Source organism: Rhinatrema bivittatum, chromosome 11 (genome assembly GCF_901001135.1).
Source record: "Rhinatrema bivittatum chromosome 11, aRhiBiv1.1, whole genome shotgun sequence".
Taxonomy (NCBI): Eukaryota; Metazoa; Chordata; class Amphibia; order Gymnophiona; family Rhinatrematidae; genus Rhinatrema; species Rhinatrema bivittatum.
This window is the reverse complement of record NC_042625.1, coordinates 73,224,462-73,240,498: the sequence shown is the minus strand read 5'-3', so window position 1 is coordinate 73,240,498 and position 16,037 is coordinate 73,224,462. Positions and strand designations below refer to the sequence as shown.

Genomic DNA, 16,037 nt, shown 5'->3' with positions numbered 1-16,037 from the left:
ATCCTGTTTCCAACAGAGGCCAATCCAAGTCACAAGTACCTGGCAAGTACCCAAACAATTAGATCGCAAGCTACTATTGCTTATTAAATTACTGTAATAGCAGTTTATAGAGTTTTCCTCTAGGAACTTACCCAGTTACACTAACTGCTGTAACCACATCCTCTGGCAATGAAGTCCAGAGCTTAACTATGTGCTGAATGAAAAATATTTTTCTTCAATTTGTTTTAAATGAGGTACTTGCTAACTTCATGGAGTGCCCCCTGGTCCTTTATTATCTGAGAGAGTAAATAACCGATTCACAATTACTTGTTCAAGTCCTTTCATGATTTTGTAGGCTTTTATCATATCCCTCTTCAGCCATCTCTTCTCCAAACTGAACAGCCCTAACTTTTTTAGCCTTTTCTCATAGGGCAGCTGTTCCATGCCCCTTATTTTGGTTGCCCTTCTCTGCACTTTCCCCAGTGCAGCTATATCCTCTTTGAGATGCAGGGACCAGAACTGCACACAGTATTCAAGGTGAGGTCCCACCAAGGAGCGATATAGAAGCATTATGACATCCTCTGTTTTATTTTCCATTCCCTTCCTAATAATTCCTAACATTGTTTGCTTTTTTGATTGCCACAGCACACTGAGCCGACGATTTCAATGTATTATCCACTATGATGCCTGGGTGGTAACTCCTAAGATAGAACCTAACATTGTGTAATTACAACAAGGGTTATTTTTCCCTATGTGTATCACTTTGCACTTGTCCATGTTAAATTTCATCTGCCATTTGGAAGCCCAATCTTCCAGTCTCGCAAGGTCCTCCTGCAATTCATCACAATTCGCTTGAGATTTAACTACTCTGAATAATTTTGTGTCAACTCACTTGTCATACCCCTTTTTCCAGATCATTTATAAATAAATTAAAAAGCACCTGTCCAAGTACAGATCCCTGAGATACTCTGTTTACCTTTTTCCACTGTGAAACCTGATCATTTAATCCTACTTTGTTTCCTGTCTTTTAACCAACTTGCAATCCACAAAAGGACACTGCCTCCTATCTAATGACTTTTAGTTTCTTAGAAGCCTCTCATGCAGGTCTTTGTCAAACGCCTTCTGAAAATCCAAATACACCACATCACCGGGTCACCTTTGTCCACATGTGTATTCACCCCTTCAAAAAAAAAAAAAAAAAAATTGTAGGAGATTTATGAGGCAAGACTTCCCTTGGGTAAATCCATTTGCCTGTGTCCCATCAAACCATGTCTATCTAAATGTTTTGTAATTTTATTCTTTATAACAGTTTCCACGATTTTTCCTGGCACTGAAGTTTGGTTCACTGGTCTATAGTTTCCTGGATCGCCCCGGATCCCTTTAAATATAGGAGTTACATTGGCCATCTTCTAATCTTCAGATACATCGGATGATTTTAATGATAGGTTACAAATTTTTACTAATAGTTCTGAAATGTAATTTTTTTAGTTCTTTCAGAATCCTGGGGTGTATACCATCCGGATCAATCAAGCCTACCACATCTTCCAGGTTCACCGTGATTTGGTTCAGTTGATCTGAATCATCACCCATGAAAACCTTCTCTGGAACAGGTATCTCTCCAATATCCTCCTTCAGTAAACACCGAAGCAAAGAAATCAATTAATCTTTCCATGATGGCCGTATCTTCTTTAAGTGCCCCTTTAACCCCTTGATCATCCAACGATCCAACTGACTCCCTTGCAGGTTTTCTGCTTCGGATATAGTTTAAAAAGTTTTTATTGTGCGTTTTTGCCTCTATGGCCAATTTCTTTTCAAATTTTCTCTTAGCCTGTCTTACCAATGACTTACATTTAACTTGCCAATGCTTATGCTTTCTCTTATTTTCTTTTGATAGATCCTTCCTCCAATAAGTTAATAGATGCCCTGATCTAAGGACTGGAAGACGGCTTACTCGTAATCTCTTGGAATCTATATCCACTCCATGGGCAAATCCTTGGCACCGTTCTTGGGCAGCTGTGGGCAGGATGCAGAGTCCATCTGTCTACACTAAAGAAAACAAAATTATGAAGTAAGTAATTTCTACATTTCCTAGCATGTAGCCAGATGGCCTCAGGACCAATGGGATGTACAAAAGCTACTCCCACATCGCCCTTGCAAAGGCTACATCCTCCCGGGCCTGAACGTCCAGGTGATAGAACCTGGAGAAGGAGTACAAGGAGGACCATGTCGCCACTCAGCAGATGTCGACGGGAGACAGCAGTCTAGCTTCTGCTCATGAAAATGCCTGAGCTCTAGTGGAATGAGCTTTAACCTGAAAGGGTATGGGCTTTCCTGCCTCCACATAGGCTCCTGTGACCACCTCCTTAATCCAGCGAGCTATGATAGCTCGCAAAGCTGGTTCACCCTGCTTCCTTCCACCATGAAGGACAAGCAGCGGTCCATCTTTCGAACTGGTTATGGAGCTTCCACATATCACACCAAAAACCTGACATTCAAATGGCGGAAGCGGTGGCATTTTTCTTGTCCTTGTGCTTATCTAAGGATGGCAACGAAATGGACTGATTCAAATGAAACTCCAAGGCTACCTTGGACAAGAAGGGTGGGAATAGTAAAAAGCTGGAATGATTCCCAACACGATAATGCCTGTGGTTCAGAGATGCAACATGCAGAGCATATAGCCACCAGGAACACGGTTTTCAGGGTTAATAAATGCAAGGAAAGACTTGCAGTGGCCAAAAGGAGGGCCCTGCCAAAAATTCCAATACTAGATTAAGATTCTACAAGGGAACCGACCACTGTACAGGTAGCCAGAAGTGCTTCACACCCCTTTCAGAAAAAAATGGGACATGTCCAGATGAGCCAACAGACGGGTTCTGTTCATCTCTCCCCTGAATCAGGAGAGAGCCACTACCTGGACCTTCAAGGTGTTAAGTATCAAACCTTTATTCAAGCCATCCTGCAAAAATTCTAGAATTAGTGGGATTCTGATCATCCAAGGGGAAACACCACATTCCTCACACCAGGCCTCAAATACTCTCCAGACCCACACATAGCTAGGGATGTAGAGAACTTACATGTGCAGAGTAAGGTGGCAATTACTGCCACCGAATATCCTTGCTTCATCAGGTGAGCCCTCTCAAGAGCCAGACTGTAAGACAGAATAGAGTTGGATCCTTGTGAATAACCGGTCCCTGCTGAAGCAGGTCCCTGTGCGGTGGGAGGCACAGGGGGTCTCCATCAGGAGTCTCCGCATGTCCGCATACGATGGACACCTGGGCCAATCTGGAGCTACTAGTAGGACTAATCCCCTATGGTGTTCCATTTTGCGAATGACCTTGCCCAGCAGGGGCCACGGAGGAAAGGCATATAGAAGATCCTCTTCCAGCCAGGTCTGAACAAAAGCGTCGATCCCCAGGGTCAACTGATATCTTCTGCGACTGAAGAATCGGGGAACCTTCGCATTGCGAGTTGTGGCCAGCAGATTGATGGATGGGAAAACCCAGCGATCTACTACCAGCTGAAAGGCTTTGGCCGACAACGCCCATTCCCCTGGATCCAGACAGTCTGCTCTGTCTTTTCCTGCGATGTGGGAGGCTGAGGCTGAGATCATCTATAGATGTATTTTCCACCCATTCCATAAGGAGATCTATCTTGCTGGCTTTTGGTTCCACACTGGCGGTTGATGTAGCTACCATTGTTGCGATGTCTGACATTACGCGGACCGCTTGACTCTGGAGTATGTGGCTGAATTGTAGACATGCCAATCTGACTGCCTGGGCTTCCAGGCAGTTTATTTTCCAGAGGGCACTTCCCTGGGCCGTCAGTTCCTGACAGTGAGCTCCCCAGCCCCGGAGGCTCACATCTGTCATGAGGACCAGCCAGTTTGGAGGGGACAGAGGTACACCCCTTCCCAGAAGAGCTTCCTGCAGCCACCACTGGAGCTGAGAGCATATGTCCATTGGTAAGTGGAGTCGAATCGAATAGTCTTGAGACAGTGGGTTCCAACATGACAGCAAGGAGTATTGACGTGAAAGCATGTGTGCCATCGCCCACAGCACTACTTCCAGGGTTGCTGCCATCAAACAGAGGACTTGAAGATAGCTCCACACCATCTGACGTATCATGTTCATCAACAGACACACTTATCCACGTGATCGGGAGGAAGACCTTGCCCTGCTTTCATGTCAACCAGGACTCCCAGATATGCCAAGGACTGGGAGGGTTTGATACTGCTTTTATCCAGTTTTATGACCCAACCGAGTTCCTGAAGCAAGCAGGACACCCTGCTGGTCACCCGGAGACTCCCTTCCACAGACTTGGCCTGGATCAACCAGTCATCCTAGTACAGGTGCACCAGGATCCCCTCTTTTTTCAATGCTGCCGCTACAACCACCATAATATCTTGGAAAATGTTCTGGGGTTAGTGGTCAGGTCAAAAGGCACTGCCCAGAACCGATAATGGTGACCCAGTACCACAAAGCGTAGGAAACGATGTTCTTGCCGGACTGGAATATGTAGGTAGGCCTCGGAAAGGTCCAGGGAGGTTAAGAACTCTCCTGATTGTATGGCCATTAAAACGGAGCGTAGGGTTTTCAAGCAGAAATGAATCACTTATAGATGTCGGTTGACACTCAAGGTCCAGGATGGGGTGAAAGGAACCCTCCTTCTTGGGTACGATGAAATAGATGGAACATCGCCCCCATATTTTCCTGGGGCGCAGGTACTGGGATTATAGCCCTCATCCTGAGGAGCCTTAACAGGGTGGTAGTCACTGCCTGTTTCTTGTGCTGGGAGTGGCAAGGAGACATCATGAATATGTCCCAAGGAGTGCTACGAAATTCAAGCACATATCCTTCTCGTATGACCTCCAGTACCCATTTGTCCGAAGTGATCTCGACCCACTGTTGGTAGAACAGGGATAGTTGACCCCCTATCTCCTCGTTCCCGAGGGTGGGTCAGCAAAACTTCATTGCGGGGTTCGGGACAAATCTGAACCTTAGCCTGACCCTCTCTTTGGCTGCTGACTCCAAAAGAACTGAGACCGCCCAAAGGACCAAGACCTCTGAAATGTTGTTTCAGTAGGGGTGAAAGCATTGGGAGTCCCTGGATCGACCCCTCATGGGCGAGGGGCACTAACTGCTCTCTCATTTTCTGGTAGCTGGGGTACTGAAGATTCACCCCATTTAATGGCCAGCTTTTCCAATTCGCTTCCGAAGAGACGTGATCCTTTAAAGGGCATCTTTGTGAGATATGCCTTGGAGGTTGCGTCTGCTGACCAATTCCGCAGCCATAGCTGTCTTCTGGCTGCCAACACTGAGGCCACTTCTCTGGTTGAGGTATGGACTAGATCCGAGCCTGCATTAGCTAAAAAGGCGGCGGCAGGTTCCAGAACCGCTCTGGAGTTCGCCCTGAGTCATCCACCTCCCGAGAGAGGAACAGGCACGAACAAGCTACCAGGGCACAACAAGAAGCAATCTGTAAGGTCATTGCTATAGTGTCAAAGGCTTGTTTAAGGATGGACTCCATCCGCCTAAAGTGCACATCCTTTAAGGCCGCTTCTCCCTCCACTGGGATAGTTGTTTGCTTAGAGACAGCACAGACCAGTGCATCCACTTTAGGGAAAACGCAAACGTTCTCTCGCTGCTGAATACAGTGGGTATAGCGTTTCTAACGCTCGTCCACCTTTAAAACTTGCTTCTGGGGCATCCCATTCCAAGTCAATCAACTCCTGGATGGCTTCCAGTACTGGAAAGTAGCAAGATGCTTTACATAGGGAAATCAGATTCCTTCCTTTGGTTCTGTCATAGAGTCTGCCCTAGGAACTCCCAGCATCTTCAGGGTCTGGGAAACCAGGGCCGGCAATTCGTCTCCATGGAAAAAAATCATAACATGGTCCGACAGAGTTCTAAATCAGGGGGAATTTCCCCATCTTCCAAGGAATCTGGATCCTCTTCATCCATGCCATCTGGGTGAGTCGAGGCATGCCTCGAGGTCTGCCGATAGGACTGGGAGAGGGAGGACTTACCAGCTGAGGTTCCATCTGGATAAGGGCAAGTGAGATAGCAGACTGCGCCTGTAGAAAGGTTTGAAGGTCTTGAAAGAATTCCACCCAAGAGAAAGAAGCCGGGTCCATGCCTAGGCCAGGAGGTACTGGGGTAGGTACCGCTAAATTTCTCTCTCAAATGGATGACCCAGTCCCGGGGTTATTCAAATCCAGGGTACTTCCATTAAGGCTGTGGCTGCCTCTTCCTCTCAAGGGGAGGAGCCGGGCTTAGCAAAGTCTGGGGAGGCCAACTCTCGCTAGGCTTCCTCACAGGGCTGACATAAGCAAGAATCCATGTCAGACTGTGCAGCCCTAATATAACAAGCAGCACAGAGAGAAAGGCACTTATGTTTCTTTGCTGCCAGAGCCATTGGCGACAAACTGCATGTTCAGATGACTCACGCTTAAAATTTCATGTGCAAAGATTTTGGGCGCCTTCGTAGGCTGCAGCGAGGTGCAAGCACAGCTTGTATTCTGCATCTAATTTGTACACACACGATGTTATGCCCACAGCGCGTACGCAGAGCCGACACGCACTGGGCATACCGAAGCTCTATGGTGGAGCTTACAGGCACAAAAATGCACGCAAGATGGCGCTGCCGGCCTACTGCCCAGAGTGCTGACCAAGCCTAAAGCGGGGCCTAGCCGCTCGTAAGCCTACTTCCCCTTATTCCAATGGGATCAGGAACGATGTCCATACTGCGCGCCAAGCAAGGAGACTGGAGGAAGTCTTACAGAAACCCCTCCATCTCTGAATTGCAAGGAAATACTCTTCTCTTTATTTATTTTTTTTATTACCTGGGCTCAGCGCTTACCGGCTGAGTTCAGAGACAGTCTCTCCAGCTGTGGGGGGGAAGAGGGCTTTGGCTGTCACCGTCACGCTTGGCTTCCTGCGTCTGCTGCCTTTCAGCTGCTTCAGCAAAGTCCACGCCAGGTACCGGCTACCGGACCAAGGCACACCTCTGAGGGATCTCAGAAATTGGACTACTGCAATGCGTTGCTTTTGGGAGTTCCATTATCTACCATCCGCCCATTGCAGCTATTGCAGAATGCTGCGGCCTGTCTTTTGACTAACTCAAATAGATGTGACCATATTTCACCTGTGCTGATGAAGCTTCATTGGCTTCCGGTACAATATCGTATTCAGTATAAGTGTTTTACACTTATCCATAAAGCCATTTATAGTTCCAATTCGGATTGGCTGAATGCCTCATTACGTCTGCATATACCATCTAGGAATTTGAGATCAGCAGGACAAGCATTATTATCAATTCCATCTCCCAAACTGGTGCGCCTGGGTTCAGTCAGTGAGAGGTCTCTCTCCCTGGCAGGCCCCAAGCTGTGGAATTCTCTCCCAGCTGACATTCGCCTAGAGGATAACTTCTCTAACTTCAAGAAGCAGATTAAGACTTGGCTATTCCAGCAGGCTTTTAGTCATATTAATTAACTTAGTAGGCTATGTGAGGAAGGAGGTTTTCTGTTTTTTTCTGGTGGTTTAGGGAGTTGAGAGGGTGGGGTTAATGTTCTGGTGGTATGCGAGCTTTATATTTTATTTTAGATTTAGTTTATAATGAGACTGAGTTAGTATTTATCGTTTAAATTTTAAGTATAATTTTTTATTGAATGACTGTAAAATTAGATAAGTTTTATTACAATTATTAGTTTGATTTTGCTACTGCAATTTCGCCAATTGTAAACCGGCTTGACATGTACTTGAAAGTCGGTATATAAAGTTGTATAAATAAAGTTGTATAAATAAATAAATTACCTCAGGAATTCTCAACCAGGAGTGAGACTCAATCTTTTTTCCAATTTAAAAGCTGAATTTCTTCTTCCAAAAGGTACAGTGATCCACATAGGGAAAGCATTTCCGCATCTGCTGAGACGGAGAAATACTGAAGGGCTGAGGTCACTGCAGGGGTGTATCTAGGGTGATGTCAGTTTTGAAACCCGACTCAGTCTCCATCTGCTAGCAGGGGAGCATAAACCCATTGGTCTTGAGTCCATCTGGCTACATGCTAGGAAATTTTTTTTTAACTATGCCTTTCACTTCTCTTACCTTTACTTTGGATCTTATTTTCTTTAACGAATCTCATTCATAGTTACACTCATACACTTTAATAAACTTGTGTCCCTTTCTCTGTTCTCACCCTGCCTCTAGTGAGATGTTTTCTATTTTTTACTCTTCACATAAGCAAAGCAACTGCTGTGTGTTTCTGCCTCTTACAGTAACCATTGTCTCTCGACTGTAATTTTTTTACTCATAGTGGATTATTGATGTCACTGTGGAAAAATTGTTCCTCTCAATTCTGAAGTACCCTTAAGCACTTAGTTAACTCCCCTAAAGCCTTCCCAAGGTGGTCTGAGTCTGTAATTGTTTATTAGAAATATTAAAGATGGTTTGGAAAATTCCAGAGAAACCAGTCACATCAGAACTACCAAAGTCCCTCCATCAGCCTATTCACTGGTAAACAACTTGATGTTAACCATGAGGCTCCCGGCATGGCAAAAAAACAGACTACAGTGATAATGCAAATTAGTCTGTTAAAAGGACCCAATGGATACGGGACCCTCACTGTTTCCCTATTTACCATAGACTTGCCTGGAATAGAATATTTTCAAAACATGACACGACTCTACTTTTATTTGTGGAGTTTTTAAAAACCATTGCTTTGATTAAAAAAAAAAACAAAAAAAAAAAAAAAACTTATGTGAGAGGCTTTTCCAATGCCCCATTCACATCTACCCTGACTTCTTTTTATTTAATTTAGTTTGCTTCCTGTGGGTGGCAATTCTATTATAAGGACCCTGGGCTTACATCCCAGTCCCATGCTAGTGATGTCATTGCCAGCCTAGGCTGATTCAAGCCAACAGCAGCAAGACCTTCCCCAATGCTCACTGCCTCCTCTCATCCCCATAGCCTTGCTTTTAGTTTTAAAATAGCAGTGGGAGCTTCCCATAGCTCCCTGCTGCTTGTACTGCTGGCTGGAGCCCTGCTCCTCACCACCACAGAAGCTACAATGAAAGTGCTCCTGCAGCTGTCTCTTCAACAGAATGAGTATTTTAATTTATTTTTACATATTTACACTAAGTGGTTCCACCATTTCCTGGATTCCAGTGGAAACTAGATCTAATGTATTCCACCCCCCCCCCCCCCCATTGGTTCTAGAACTAGTTGCTCCAAGAAGCAGTCATTTACGATATCTAGAAACTTAACCTCATCATGCTCCAATGAAGCATTCACCCAATTAATATTGGGGTAATTGAAATCTCTCATTATTACTGTGTTTCCTTGTCTAATCTGTTTTAACATTTCAATTTGTTTCACTATTCTGATTAGATGGCCAGTAGTAAACCCCAGTGCTATATTCCTCCGTCATGAACGGAATTTTCTATTCATAAAGGGGCGGATTTTCAGAGCCCTGCTCGCGTAAATCCGCCCAAAACCGGGCGGATTTACGCGAGCAGGGCCCTGCGCGCCGGGAAGCCTATTTTACATAGGCCTCCCGGCGCGCGCAGAGCCCCGGGACTCGCGTAAGTCCCGGGGTTCTCGGAGGGGGCCGTGTCGGGGGCGTGTCGGGGGGCGGGCCCGGTCGTCGCGGCGTTCCGGGGGCGTGTCGGCAGCGTTTTGGGGGCGGGTACGGGGGCGTGGCTACGGCCTGGGGGCGTGGCCGCGCCCTCCGTACCCGCCCCCAGGTCGCGGCCCGGCGCACAGCAGGCCCGCTGGCGCGCGGGGATTTACGTCTCCCTCCGGGAGGCGTAAATCCCCCGACAAAGGTAAGGGGGGGGTGTAGACAGGGCCGGGTGGGTGGGTTAGGTAGGGGAAGGGAGGGTAAGGTGAGGGGAGGGCAAAGGAAAGTTCCCTCCGAGGCCGCTCCGATTTCGGAGCGGCCTTGGAGGGAACGGGGGGGAGGCAGCGCGGCTCGGCGCGCGCAGGCTATACAAAATCGATAGCCTTGCGCGCACCGATCCAGGATTTTAGTGGATACGCGCGGCTCCGCGCGTATCTACTAAAATCCAGCGTACTTTTGCTTGAGTCTGATGCGCAAGCAAAAGTAGGCTGATCGCGCTTCTTTTAAAATCTACCCCAAAGATTCTTGCAGAATCTGTGTCCTACTTGAGTCTATGAAGTCCTTCAGATATAGTGTCACACCACCACCACCTCCTTCTGCTCTGTCATTTGGCATAATTTTTACTTTTGTTTCACTCTGTCCCATTGGCTGTCCTTTTTCTAGATACCTATTATGTCACTATTTTCCTCTAGTGCCATATTCTCTCTAACTCCCTCCCCTTATTTTTTAGGCTTCATGCATTTGCATACAGACATCTAAATGTTCTCTTCCTCACATCCCCTTCTGGTAGTTGATTCAGGTAATTTGGAATCAGTTTTTTTTCCCCAAAGCTTCAGTCATAAAATCTAGTTTCCCAAGTTTAAAGGTATCCTTTGTGGATATCCCCCACTCCAACTCTTTTTCCTACTTGCACACTCTCCTCCATAAATGGTATTGTATGTTCCCTTCTCAACAGTCAGAAGGCCTCCTTCTACCCCCCTTCTTCAGTGACAACTGAAGAAAAGTATTTTAGTATTTCTGCTTTTTCCTCATCTCAGGTACAAATGTAGAGCCCAATTTACTAAGGCTTAATATACGATACCTTTGGATTGTAAAACCTCCAGGGATAGGGAACTACCTACAGTACCTAAATGTAATCCACTTTGAAGTGGCTGGCCAGTCACTTATGGCAAAATATAAACAATTTAATTAAATTAAAAACAAAAACAGAAAATAAGATTAAGTACAATATAGGAAATTAAAGTAAAAAAAACAAAAACTAAACTTTCCATTAAGCTCATCTGGCTCCAAGAAAAGAGATTAATCAAAGAAAATTAAGTTTCTTTCCCAAAAATGTGATCATAAAGCCAAGTTTTCACTAGCTTTCTAAAGCATAGATAGTAACTAGGATATGAGAAAATTACGGGGAAGAATTCCAGAGGACTGGTACATAGTAAGTATCAGCCAGTATTCTGGTAGAAGCCAAACAAATCTCTGAAAGTGATGGAATGGATGAGAGATCTCATTGTGAAGATCTAAGGGATCAGTTTAGTTTACTAACTTGATTAATCGCCTTTCAGGAAAAAAATCAAGATGGTTTACAAACAAAGTACGTAACACATTTTATCTTTTAGCTGTGTATCAATATCAATTTACAACCAACACACACACACACAATACATAAAAATCATTAAATGTGGACAAAAAAAATAATCAGTTAGTAAAAAAACACAATCTAAAAATATAAAACGGAACTGATATTAAGTCCTGGCTATATAAGGACCAAAGGCTTGCCTAAAAAGCCAAGTCTTTACTCCTTTTCAAAATCTTAGGTAGTTCATCTAAGTTCTAAGGGCAATGAATTCCAGAGCAAAGGGTCAAATAACTAAATGCAGAGTACCACGCAGTCTCAAGTCTGAGGGACTATAAGTATGAATCTGGTGGGAATATAAGTATACAAGTGCTCTCACAGATATTTTGGGAGATCCCTAAGTAAACATTTAAAAGTTAGGCAGAAGATACCAAACTTAAATCATACTTCAATAGGGAGCCAATGCATACTGCATACAACAGGAGTGATATATCCCTCCAGACAATAGTCTAGTTGCTGTATTCTGAAACAGTTGTAACCTTTTAATACTGTTTTTAGGAAATCCCCAATATAGAGAATTACAAAAATTCAGTTTGTTAGTCATCACTGAATGAATGGTGGTGGCATATTCTACGAAAGGCCTCAAATGATGAAGCAAGTGTAGATGATAGAAGACAGAGCAAAGTACAATAGAAAAGATGCAAACTCAAACTTTTTCATTGGGAAGGAAACAGAAGAACTAGGAGTCATGAAATGAAAATCGGGGGGAAGGGGGGGGAGGTTCGACTCAGAACCAACATATGGAAATATTTTTTCAGAGATTGGTGGATGCCTGGAATGCCCTTCCAGGAGAGATAGTGAGGACGAAAACATTAAAGAAATTCAAAAGGGCTGGGATAAACACTGTGGATCCCTAATGAAGAAAAGAGTGCATGGGGTAACCTGCATAGAACGGCAGTTAGGACCCTTAACCAGAAGGCATCCTTGCCAGTCTGTCTCCCTACGCCACTCCATCCCCACCAGTTTCTCCACCAGTCTCAACTGCCCTCCACCAGTCCCCATCCCCATCAATTTTTTTCTCTCCACAGTCCATTTCCACCAGTTTCTCACTCTCCCTCTATTAGTCCCTTTCTTGTCAGTCTGTCTCTTTTTCCCCTTCTTCCACCAGTCCATCCTAGTCACTCTCTCCCCCTCCACCAGTCTCTCCTTCCACCAGTCCAGATCCAGCTTGTAATTACATCACAAGTTATTGAATATGAGTACATTCTTGCATATTTCCTGCTGTGCTTTGCAATTATATGTATTACGTTTATATCAGTAAGCAATATTTCATAGATTTTATATATTATGTATAAGCCTGGGATGCAATTAATTATTTCTTTATAACATTAATAACTTTTCTATATATGGCACATTACCGCAGACACCTGGTGTAGGAAAGGTCTTCCTACTGACAAGACTCCAGTGATTCAACGGGGACGGAGAAGGGGTCCTTGGTCACCTCAGAGGAGTATTTTTGTGGAACTGCATACGAAGGTCGTGGGCTAGAAGCACCTTATGGGGAAATGACCACATAGCGCCTATATTGATTTCACGGCACTGGCTTCCAATTAAAGCCCGAATTGAACACAAATCCATGACCATCATACATAAATTACTAAACCATGAACATCAAGGACTAACTGGCCTAAACATTACCCCTCAGAATCACCAAAGAAACTTACATTCAAACAACACAGGCCGCATAACTGTTGTCCCCCGTCCCCCCCCCCCCCCCATCAGAGATATTCACTTGACAACAACCAGAGAAAGAGCTTTTTCCATTGCTTGCCCTAAAATATGGAACTCCCTCCCAAAAGATTTGAAAACCCAACCTCAAAACTTTCAAGAAAGATCTAAAAACGTGGTTGTTTTACAAAGTCTACATTAACATTCAAACTTCACAACATCCTAACACCCAAAGGAACTTCCAACCAAATCCACAAAATTAACTTGTCTCTAACCAGCACCAAACAAACCCTCCTCAAAGGATTTTCTTCTGGACTATAAAAGATTAACTTTGTGTAATATGTATCCTGTTATTCCTTAATTAACAATTGTTAAGAAAATTACACTTTGAATCTTGTAAACCATTGTGATGGCTTCACCGAATGACAGCATACAAAACTCAACAAATAAATAAATCTAATAGGGATGTTGAGACTCCCTTTCATGATATTGAAGAGCACATCCTGGAAAGGAAAGATTGTATGGTACCCCCTTTATCCTTAGCCACTAAGGAGGTAAATAAATCTTTCATCGCCTCAGTTACTTGGTCAAGTGACTGATGTGTCCTCTGGCCTGGTGTGGGTGGCACAACATCTTCTGATACTAGAATGCAACGCTGCATATCTTCTGGGCTTTGTAGAATTTGTACTGAGGCTGATTGGAAATAAGCATCAGAGAACAGACAGGATTCTGGTGTTTCTAGGCATAGATCTTGTGACAATTTTGTTGGCAAGAGTGCTCTAATAATCAGTGGTGGAAGGGGATCATATCTCCTTCTGTTCCTATGAAGAACTTATCTGATGAGCAACCAGTTGCAGTATGATGTATCACTGTTTCCAGTGGTTAATGGGCAAAGGCATCAATGATCTATGTTCTGAGACTCAATGCGACAAAGAAAGACTTATGCGTCAATGTTGCTGATGAAGTCTTTTACATGGACAGTGTTGCTGCACCCTTCTACGTCGACAGCACCAGTGCACTCGAGCCTCTATTTCTTTGAAGCCCTATTATCTGGTGACTCCGTGGAGTGGAGCCTCTTTTTCTTCAACTCATGGTGGCTATGTTTACTCAACCCTAAGGATTCAGCCTGTTCTGTTTTTAGAGGAACTGGTGCTCAACTCTGTTCCCAGTGAGGCAGATGAGGCTGCACTTTGGGAAGAGGATTTAATACAGCTTCTATGAAACACAGTTCCTCCATTTTCCAGGCCCTGGACCACTGCATTCACCGGGACATCTGTCTGCAATTGTAACAATTCACTTGGTCATGATCTGGACCCAAGCAGCAGGTAGCAGGGTTCATCTGTAATAGACATTATCTTGCCACAGACAGACAGTCTTTAAATCCAATTATAGTGGCTTTCTTCTTGGAAGACATTCAGATGAAAAAACTTTTTTTTTTTTTTTTTTAAAGATATCACTGAAAAGTGCTGTGTGTGTGTGTTGGGGGGGGGGGGGGGTGTTGAGGCAGCGAGGCAACTTTAAAGGTAAAGTTTTGAAATGCTTTTAAGAAAAATCAGACACAGAAGAGGTACATATCCATACTAGTCCCTGGCTGAAAAAAAACTGAGGGGGCTCATAAGGCAATGCCCGAGCTGGAATTCCTGCATATGCTCAGTACAGGAAAAGCTCTACTAGCTATGAGAGAGAGGTCCATTTGATGCCACTGGATGACCATCACCCATATGTTATGACTAATTCAGTCCTGCTTATCAACAGAAAATAATATTTCCAATGGAGAGAAAATCAGAACCTGAACCCTTCTTGAACAATGCATAGGACTCAAGAGTCTGATGTTATCTGAGGCCACCAAAACACAAAAAGTGTTTATCTCCTGTTCTGGGTTTTGACCACACTCAGCATGTATTAAGGGGCTTTACCAAGGGGGCTAATGTACTATAAACACACAGAGACCAAAATCAAAGATTATGTACAAAGGAGCTTTCACATCGTGGCTAATCTAAATATAACAAATATTACGGTTCAGGTAGTTAATGGTAGGTTTATTTGAGCAATTCTAAGCATCAAGATAATTCAAGAGAGGAACAAACACTGGAGAGCTTACATTCTTGTTAACATCAATGATAGGCCCAATTAATCTGTTCTGCACTTCCAGAAATTGAAGTGTATAATGTTCTAATCATTTTCATCTTTGCCTGCTTTTATACTGTTTATGAGAAATCTATCAGGAGAAATCTAACACTAGCAGATGCAAAAAGTAGAAATGAGCAAGCTGCTTGAAGCAAGAGAGGGATCTTCCTTTGTTTTCTTATCTTAATGCTTGGGAATTGTAGTTGGGACAGATCTAATCAGCATCTGCATATTCATAGCTTTCAAGGCCTCAGCAATTTGTCAATAGCAGCAATAACTGGAACAGTTCTAATCAACAGAATCTGCATATGCAAAAAAGATACCTCCCTTCTCTGCAGCCTTCCTTCTGACAGTTTTCTCATCCGAGTTTAGCTAAGTGACCCCTACTATATACTATATCTCCCACAATTTGGATTTCCCCAAGACTGGGACAGACAATGGTTTCTGAAAGAGTCAAAAAGACCTACTTCAACTAGGTTTGTGGTCTCAATCTTTGTTGTTGATTAGGACAAGGTTGCGATTAACCGTGTTTTCTGTGAAAGAAGAATTATTCCTTCTGAGAGGGAGGTTGGAACCTTCTGGTAGACTGTGGAGGTTCTTAAGTCATAGTATATAATAATTCACAACATAGTACAATGTTCTTTTATACGAGTCACCATTTCTTCCACCTTGTTACTAAATACATTTTCACTTGTACAGAGGGTATTTGCCAGCCATTCATACACATCTTTTAGACCAGAAGCTCCGAGCCAGGACATTCTATGTGCTCCTGTGATCAAGGATGAACCTCTTGCCACAGTTTAGCAAAGTTGCTTACCTGTAACAGGTGTTCTCCGAGGACAGCAGGATATTAGTCCTCATACAAGGGTGACATCATCAGGTGCAGCCCCAATGCAGAAAACTTGTCAAAGTTTCTAGAATTTTGATTAGGCACACTGAGCATGACCAGCATGTCCTATTCCACGCATCAAGGCTGGATCCCTCTTCGGTCTCGTAACATAGAATTACGATTAAAATA

At 44.0% G+C, this 16,037-nt stretch overlaps 1 protein-coding gene across 4 annotated transcripts in view; it reads right to left on the bottom strand.

The window, feature by feature from the left end:
* Positions 1-16,037, bottom strand: part of AKT2 (AKT serine/threonine kinase 2) — a 147,275-nt gene that overhangs the window by 72,938 nt on the left and 58,300 nt on the right. The window lies entirely within an intron of this gene.